The sequence below is a fragment of the Manis pentadactyla genome, chromosome X (assembly GCF_030020395.1).
Source record: "Manis pentadactyla isolate mManPen7 chromosome X, mManPen7.hap1, whole genome shotgun sequence".
Lineage (NCBI taxonomy): Eukaryota > Metazoa > Chordata > Mammalia > Pholidota > Manidae > Manis > Manis pentadactyla.
In genome coordinates this window covers 145,911,801-145,921,423 of record NC_080038.1, presented here as the reverse complement: position 1 = coordinate 145,921,423, position 9,623 = coordinate 145,911,801, and the positions used below count along the sequence as shown (strand labels likewise).

At 46.2% G+C, this 9,623-nt stretch overlaps 1 non-coding gene across 1 annotated transcript; it reads left to right on the top strand.

Moving 5' to 3' along the window:
• Positions 1-3,198: 3,198 nt before the first annotated feature.
• Positions 3,199-3,273, top strand: LOC118913362 (small nucleolar RNA SNORD28). Its single transcript, XR_005025171.1, has one exon. It is a non-coding gene; the product is annotated as a small nucleolar RNA SNORD28 (small nucleolar RNA).
• Positions 3,274-9,623: the final 6,350 nt, after the last annotated feature.

Here is a 9,623-nt window from a genome sequence, read left to right as displayed (position 1 = left end):
CAGACTGAGGGAATCTTGGAGGCGGCATCTGGGGAATCCTGTGTCAACAACGCTTCCTAGGGCTAATCTATCTTTGCCTTCTCTAGTAGGAATCGGTGTTGCTTATTCTGCAACTTCCTGGGAAATGTCTCACTTCCCACCAGTACTGGTTGCTGGGATCTTGGATCAGCCTTCTGCTATTCCTTTCCCTTCCCTATCCCCACCAGATGGGTTCTCTGACTGGGGACGTGTGTCCTTACTGTCCCCCAAGTTGCCCAGAACCCTGCTAGCAAAAGGCCTGCCCTCTGCCCCCTCCAGAGGAGGTGTCTGTGGAGCTCCCGGGGTAGGTCTCCTGATTTGCTTACACTGTGCCTTCTGAAAGAGAAAGGGTAGGGCAGAGAGTGGACCCCCTCACACTGGCCTGGAAAAGCACCTCAGGCTCAAACAAATTGTTGCATCCTTTTGTGCCCTAGACAGTAAAGATTCTGATTAAATTTGAAAGACAGAACCAATAAAAACAGCTTACTAAAAGGATAAGCCATAGACATGTGTAAAATATTATCTTTTGTCAAGAACTCAAATAGAGGGATGAAAACCCATTATAAAAGAAATAGAAAAATAAGGGATAATTTTAAAAAGGCACTCACCCCCTAATACTCCCACACTTACGAAAAAGAAGACAGATGCTTTAGTGGGCTCAGGCATTTGCAAAAAAACACCATAGACTGGGGGCTTAAACAAAGGACATTGTTTTCTCACCATGCTGGAAGCTGAAGTCTTGAGATTAAGGCACCAGCCTATTTGGTTCCTGCTGAGATCCCTCTGCCTGGCTTGTGGGCAGCCACCTTCTCGCTGTGTGTTCCCACAGCCTTTCTGTGGTGCCGGTGGGTAGAAATAACTAGATCTTTATCCTCCTCTTTGAATAAGGGCCTTGCCCGGTGACCTCATCTAAACCTAATTACCTCCCAATGTCTCTACCTCCACATCCCATCCCACTGGGGATTAGGGCTTCAACATATAAATTTGGGGGGACACAAAGATTCAGTCCATAAGAGAGAGGAAGTTTGATAAAGATGATCAACGACAATACAGCTGTGTACAAGAGCTTCGAGTAGTAAGTGGATTTGTTGTTTCATTAACCTGTGCAACTATTCAGACTTTGGTACCATTGTCTGCAAAGTCTTTTCTGTGTCTGATCTATGGTCTGAGTTCTCTCTTTCCTTCTGTTCCTCTACAAGATGAATCTCAATTGTTTGCTTTTGCTTACAGAAAAAGTCCAGGATTTATGGCAAAGGATTCCTTGAGGGTGTCACACCCTCCTATTATTCTCACTACTCATTTACGGGAAAACTTAAGAGACATGTGTCCCACCGGAGAGATCTATACATACTCAGTATGGAGGTGACATGCTGGTAGCCTCAGAAACTGAAGAGCGATGGAAAACTGGTCCTGGGCCCTTCTTACATTTCTCCCTGGCCAGGGACATAAGCCTCACTAGACAAATCACAATATTGCTAAAGGGAGGTAACATATTTAGGGCATCTGCTGTCACCTGCAGGCCATGGAGCAATACAGTCTAGTCAGCCCATTTAGCAGATAAAACTAGTATTAAAAAGAAAGTAAACCAATTAGCACACATAATGTAGCGGGGGGTGGGGGGGAACAGGAAAGGCAGTATAACGGAGAAGACAAGTAATGCTTCTATAGCATCTTACTACGCTGATGGACAGTGACTGTAATGGGGTATGTGGGAGGGACTTGATAATAGGGGGAGTCTAGTAACCATAATGTTGTTCAAGTAACTGTACATTAACAATATCAAAAAAAAATTAAGAGCAGGATTTGAAGATCAAAAAAAAAAGAAAGCAAACCAATAACCATATTGTTTTCTTGTGAACCCTTCATAAGAGTGTATATCAATGATAGCTTAATAAAAAAAAAGTAAACCAATTTTGGGACTAGTACAGTATCATCAATAGTGGATTCAGTTTTTGTAGAGCAGACCAAACCTCTGATGGAGTAATTGCACGAACATTTTCCAGGTCTCTGGTTTGTCCCTAGAATCTGAAGAGGCTTTCGAACAACTGAAATAGGCTTGTACCCTCTTCCCTAAGTTTTGGGGGTTCCAAACTGTGAAAAACCTGACCTGATTCACCTGATAGTCCTGTTCATACCGCACATTTGATGATGTTTACTCATGTCTCACGTACTTGGGAGAAAAGTGGCCCACCAAAAGCTTCCTGTACTGTGGCGGCTCATGGGAGGAGTGTGGAGGTTTATGTTTAGTCTGGGATTAAGCCCACACAAGCAGAGGTTAATGGCAGCAACTACAGCTGTAATTCTTGGTTCTGGACCTGAAGTTTGGCCTATGAGAATTCCCTAACAAAATCACTCCTTTACCACAGTCCCTATTCACCTGGTTAGCACTGCTGTGTCATTAATAAAGATAATCTAAGAGAGGACTGTTAAAAGCACTAGACTCTTACAACATCTGTTGCAGGTTGACTTTCTTCTTCGTTGTCCCTGTCCCCACCAAAACAAAGAATTGAAAGGCAGAGACCAGACGTGAAGCAGAGCGAGAAACTTTTCTCTGAATCCACTCCAAGACAGGGGTGGGCCAGGGTCAAGGAGACAAAGACCCCGAACTTTTAGGGGAGGGTTTATTCATCAAGGCCTAGCCAGGAGTCACTTCTTTGATTGACAAGGTGAGGTCATTTGATTGACAGTTCTGGGTATACACTCATTCCTCTTGCGGCACATCTTTCCCAAAATGCACCAGGAAAAGCCCGTAGGAGCGTGCGGAGCGGGTCAGGGCACAGTGTGTGGATAGGGTGGGGTGGAGGGGGAAGCAAAACTGCAACCTTATTTTAATAAGATTATGATGAGGGGTGGTTTGGGCGGTTCTTGGTTTTGATCAATTGCACCTGCTTGGGGCAGCTCTGGCCTGGTCTCCACAGGCCAGGCAGCTGTTTCCCTGCAAAGCCTCTGTTGTCGTCATGCGGGACCCCATACCTGGGCTCTTTTTTCCTGGAACCTTCCCTTCCCCTGACCCCGCTGCCCATGTCTGTCTTTCTACCTAACACACCCACTAAACAAATGAAAATTTTCAAAACTTATCATGAGATGTGCATTCTCTGCAGTCCACTTCCGAGGTAAGCACAGGGAACGTGGTAGCAGCTGGGTTTCACAGAACTAATACTTGTAAAGGTAAGAGATTTTGTCAGATGATTTGAGTTGATAAGCTGATCCCCTGTGAGGGAGGACAGCTAATAGCCTGCTAGAATTCTGATGGCAGTCTCTGTTAAAAGTTCCAGCCTAATATTTAAAAATAACCATTTGTTCCTGTTTTGCAGCTTGTCCTAGTAAGGTTGGAGGCACCGGAGGGAGGGGTGAGCACGTCGGACCCTGATAACGTGCCAAAGTCCCAAAGTCCCCGGCTGCTGCCCCCTCCCAACCTGAAAAATGTGCCTCAGGCTAGCCAATCCTCGCACCGCTGTAAATCTAAGCTCTGCCTCCCCCTACCTTCTTTAAAAACTCCCCGCCTGTCTGGTTGCGTGCGACTTCCCCAGCCTGTATTAGTGCAGACTGGTGAACCTCGCCCGGGATTGCACTCAAACTGCCTGGTCCTTTGTTGCCTCTCATCGCCTGCTTATTTCGGTTAGAATTTAATGACAATATCTTCATCTATCTTATGATACCCATTGATCTGCCCAGGGTTGAACTCCAGCAAAGGGCTGTGGGAGCATCGTGTTCCTGTATGATAGCCCTGCAAGCCTCCAGAGTTAAAAGGTGCCTTGCCAGTGACGTGACTGCAAGCACCTTGTCTGGAGCCCAAGAATGACTTGAGGGAAACTGAGAAATACACTCACTGGTCCAAACTCAGTAAGTAGACACAGAGATCAAGAGAACAGCAGAGTGAGGCTTTAATTGCTGGATGGCAAAATCATGCGTCTGTAGCAGGCACACCTAGGGCAGTTGGAACAAGTAATTTATTCCCTAGCAGGCGAGTCCCTCCCCTGGTCCCTCATTGGCTGAGTATTACAAGGTTCACATTCTTTCCCAGATGTCACCTAAGCAATTTATATCCATATTAGGTTTTCCCTTACCTTTGTCTTAATTTTATTGGCTGGTTTAAAACTTCTTTATTTTTCCAAATAGGCACAGCCCCGTTCCTCATCAATTCCCCCTGCCCCCAACCTGAGCAACTTCCTGGCATGTATTTTACCATGTAGCCCTTTGTCAATACTTTACTGTTCAAATGTTTAAGTCTCCTGGTGGGAATAAGTCACGTTTAGGTTTTATGCTTTTTCTAACAGAAAGTAAGCCATATTTCTGCTCAACTCTGAAGTTAGAGGTCTGAAGAGCAAAGCATATGTAATGGCATCCAGCTCTTCACGGATGTCAAAAGGGAATTTTCAAGTCATTCCTTGTACGGCCTATGCTAATGTTCAAATTAGTGTACAATCATTTTGACCTTTCTAAATAAAAGGGCTTTTTTAACCTTAAAAAAAGGGAAGGAATTTCTTCAAGCTATGGCCTGTGTGCAACAGACAGGGCTGTGGCCTGAAGTCTTGCCCTCTTCAAAACCCACTCCTCGGGCAATGGTGGATTCTCTTCATAAACATGATTCCCACCTTGAGGAGCCCAGGGCACTTGAATCAAACAGAAAAAGTAATTTTATTTCTGCTGTATTCCAGGATTTAACCACTCAAACCCTGAGACTCAATGGCCAGGATCCTGCAACCTACTGTATTAAGATGGCCTATGACTCTGCCACTCACCTGAAACACTGAGCAAGCCCTTTGACCTTATGTTTGGAGGGGCCTATGAATTTGCATCTGAGACCAAGATCTGTGCACGATTTAACTGAATCCTTTCATGGTTGTGCTCAATATGTAAAAGGGCTTCTCTCTTCCTTAGAAATCCAGAGACTTAAAGACAGAAGGACCAGAAAGGATCACTCCCAACGAATCTCACTATCCGAACTGACTGGGAGATTTCCGCCACATAAACGCCTTCCTAGAGGGAAGGTGGGCTGGCGCTGTGCTGGGAGAGACACTTCCAGTGCCGCTGGTCATCCACAGGATCATCAGAATGAAAGAAAGACCCAGTGGGATCCCTGCTTCCCACGTGAAGCCAGCTTTTCAGGGGGATTGGCCCCCTGCTTCCCACCAGTGACTTTTCTAGAATAAATGGTAATGTCACCAAAGTCCACAGCAAAAGCAAGTATTCTGGAGAATGTAGGCCTATTCCCATGCTCTGCCAGGCCTCCCTAGGTGAGCACTGGAATTACTTTAAGAATTATTTACTAGCAAACATGTAGCTGGTTAAATTCTGAAATCGAGGGCTTGAAATCATTTAATGCTGGGGGAGAAAGCATCCTCACAAACTATGTTTCGGGGTGAATTATGCTCAGAGACTGAGTTTGTCTTTGCCAGCACTTCGCTTAACACAGGTTCACCGTGGGACCTTCACAAGCCAGAGAATATCTCCCCCAAACCAATAAATAGATAATGTACTCCAGGCGGTTGACAGCTCGCTTACACTCTTCTTCCAGGCCGAGGAGAGAGGAAAGGAATTGTTAGGCAGGAAAATAGATATGAGCAGGGTGGAAAGAGAAAACGGCCAGGAAAGTCCACTAAAAAGACCCAAAGTTAATCAGTTAAAGCTCAAAAACCCAGGAGCAACTTGGCCTGGAATGTTTGAATATTCCCCAGATAAAGGAAGGTACCTCAGCATAGTCCATATCTTTATTATATGAAGCATGCAGGCCCAGCCATAAACAAAATAGTAAAAGGCAGGAAGGATTCCATCTTAAAGGTTGTATTTTAATACCCAGGAAGTTAGGAAGTAAGATTCTTAACTAACTCTTTACCGAACAAGACCATAACTCAGCAGCCCACCTTGGGGGCTGGGCAGGCAGCCTGTGTGATCTGCTCCCAGACCAAGAACCCTGGTATCCCAGGGAGAAATCAGAGCAGGAAGTTCCTTGTGTTAAATTAATTCTAAGTATTCAAAGACCACTTAACAGGTCTGCACCCCCAGGCTTTAGTCACATTCCTGAAGAATCCTTAAAAGGGGGAACACCCAACCTTTTGGGGTGCTCCTCTCAGTGAGGTCACCTGCACTTTGAAAGTGTGTAACCTTTTAACCTTAAACTCTTTCCAACCTTTCAGGGCGCCTCTCCTCGCTGAGGTTGCCTGCTGCACTTTTTCTCTCTTTAAGTAACTTTAAATAAAACTTTTACTCTGCTTCACTACTGTGTCTCTGCCCTTCAATTCTTTGTTGCAGCGAGGACAGAGGAAAATACACAACCATCCCCCAACAGAATCATGTCCCAATTTAGCTGAGGTTGTGAGACACACACTCACTGGTCCAAGCTCAATAAGTGGAAAACGCGGACAAAGAGAACAGCGGAGCGAGGCTTTAAAGACGGTCTTGCAAGATCGGGGGTCTGGTGGGCAGGCACCCCTGAGGCCATTAGTGCCAAGTAATTTATTCCCTAGTATGTAAGTCCCTCCCCTGGTTCCTCGTTTGGCTGATGTTAGTAAAAAACCTAAATGTGATTTATTCCCACTGGGATGTTTAACATTTTAACAGTAAGGTATTAACAAAGGGCCACGTGGTGGAAGCTGCTCGGGCTGAGGGTGGGGGTGGGGGAATTGATAAGGGCCTGGCGATACCTGTTTGAGTTTTTTAAACCTACCAATAAAATTAAGACAAATGTAAAGGAAAGATATAACTGGCTTAGGCGACGTCCGGGGAAGCCTGTGAACCCTGTAGTAGTCAGCCAGTGAGGAACCAGGGGAGGGACTCGCATGCTAGGAGATAAATTATTGGCGCCAAACTCCCCAGGTGTGCCTGCCCACCAGACCCCCGATCTTGCAAGACCGTCATTAAAGCCTCGCTCCGCTGTTCTCTTTGTCTCCGTGTCCACTTATTGAATATGGACCAGTGAGTGTTTCTCACAATTTGGGGGCTCGTCCGGGATCCTCTTGCCTGTGTGAGGTGGGGGCCCAAGCGGAGTGGGAAGACGCGTCCCGCCCGGCTTTGGGCGGGCCGCTGTGTCTGGGCGTCTCACCTTCACACGGAAGCCGAGGGGAGACCCGAGACTGTTGTGCGGAGACAGCGTGCCCGACGCAGGGGAGAAAATGCAGGCACCGCGGCAACCAGGCGACCTCGTGCACGAGCTAAGGTGGGGAAATTGGGTTATAAGTACTGCCTTGGTGGTTGGGCATTTTTCAGAGGTCGAGTGTGTGTGGCTGAGATGTGTAATCTCGGGGTGTGTGCAAGAAATTTCCATTACGGGGGGTTGAGTACACAGGGATCTCAGACACAGGGACCTCTTGAAGGATGGGAAATAAAAATTCTAGGCCTAGGGAAGCAGAGAAAGGGAACCAGATGAGCTCCCTTGGAATTCCCCCAGATAGCCTGCTGGGGTGAAGGTTACGGTTCTGGGGGGACGCCTCCTGTACCGGGTTAAGGACAAACAGAAGATGATCAAATTTTGCTGTTTTGTCTGGATTAAAGTTAGATCAGATGAAAACTGGCTTTGCCAGGTTTGACTTATTTTTTGATGGTAATAAAGCCTCCAGTTCACCTGAAGAATCTGTTGGTTACCAAGGGCGCTTCCCCTATTTCCCCTCAACACCAGGGAAGGGAAAGCTAGGGAGGAGGAACTACAAGAGACCTCCCAGGACAAGCCCTGGTGTTGGGAGAGCGTTGTGTGTTTTCCTCGGTCCCTTTCCCCGCCACAGCCGAGAGTTGAGAGGCGGAGACATGACAGTGAGGCGGAGTGAGAGTTTTGTTTGGAGTTACTCCTGGAGAGAAAAAGTGAGGCCGCCTCAGGAGGGAGGGGCGCCCTGGGAGGTTGGAGAGAGAAAGTTTTAAGTTAAAAGGTTGTGCACTTTGAGGGTGCTGGTGGCCTCGGAGAGAGGAGCGCCCCAGGGGTGGGGGGTTCCCTTTTGAAGGATTCTTTAGGAGTGTGGCCGGCACCTGAAGGTGTAGACTTGTTGTTAGGTGGTCTCAGGTATCTTTGATGAGACATTGTTTCTTATCAGTCCTCTGGGTAATTCTGCAAAATTAGCTTAACCCAAGAAATTTACTGCTTTTAGTCCCCTCCCAGGATGGCAACTTCCTGGTTTGGGAGCTTATCAGGACTGGCTGCCCTTCTTCCAAGGGGGGCAGAGTTATTGTCTGTTTGCTAATAAGTAAGTTGAGGGTCTTGCTTCTTGACCTCCTGGGTGTTAAAATGCAGTCTTTGGGGTGGAATCCTTTCTGCCTTTTGCTATATTGTTTACGGCTGCGCCTGCATGCTGAATTGATTGCCTGGGTTGCAGACTATTTGAGTTCAGAAAGAAAAAAAAATAGCATATAAGTAAAGTTAAAAAAAAAAGAGAAGAGGCTGGGCCTGTATGATTAACATAATAAAGACAGGCTATGCTGAGGGACCCTCTCCTTTATCTGAGGAATATTGAAACATTCCAGGTCAAGTTGCTCCTGTCTTTTTGAGCTTTAATTAATTAACTCTGGGTCTTTTTAGTAGACTTTCCTGGCCTTTTTCTCTTCCCACCCCACTCATTTCTCATATCAACAGGCGTTCAGAGGTGGAAAGAAGTATGGCTTTAGTGCATTTGCATCTTTCCTCAGGGGTGGAGAGAAATCATCTCCATATCAATGGGTAATTACCTGGGCAACGGAGGGGGCTTACCTGTACCTGAGAGGGGAGGGGGAGGGCCGGTTTTTGGCTGATGCTGGAGCCTGAAAGAGAGAAACAGCCCCAGACTGCAGCTTCTGAGTAGTAAATAGATTTTAAACTTTATTTCTCCCTTCGATTTCAGTTTTTAGAGGTATTTGGCCCCAGGATTTCCTCTCCTTGGATTTAATGTAGGAAGGACTTAGAGTTTCCCCTTGCCTTCTGGGGAGTCCACCAGGAATCCCAAGACATTTCCATTGAGAGAGGTCCCACTAGGACAAGGGGAAATTTGTTAATGCTCCCCTCACGGGTACTGAGGTGAGAAGTTTTAAGCATTGCTAGAAGATCCCCTTGGCCTAGTGGGCCCACTGGATCAATTCCTGGGACCTAATATATATACTTAGGTTGAACTGATGTCCATTGTGAATATCCCATTCCCTGGTGGTGAGGGGGGGAATCAGGAGAGCTGCTGTGTCCATTTGGGAACAAAAGCACCCACCGAGCCAGGGTGTCCAGTCAGCAGAACAAAAGTTCCCAAATGTAGACCCTAGATGGGATAATAATAATCTAGGGGATAGATTTAAAAATGCAGGATCTTCTAGGGCTAATTATAAAGGGAATTAGGGAATCGGCCCCAAGATCTCAAAATGTTTCTAAGGTGTTTGAAGTCCAATGAGAAAAGGAAGAAAGCCCAACTGCATTTTCATAGAGACTCAGGGACCAGATGAGAAAGTATTCAGGACTTGGCCCAGAAGCTCAGGTAGGACAGGGTCTTTTAAAAGTCAATTTTGTAACCAAAAATTGGCCAGATATATCTAAGAAATTACAGAATTTAGATAGATGGAATGAAAAACCTAGAGAAGAATTACTGAGAGAAGCTCAAAAAGTGTTAGAAGAGAGGCTAGAAGCTTGTATTTCAAATTGTTAGAGGGAGAGCCAGACCGTCTCC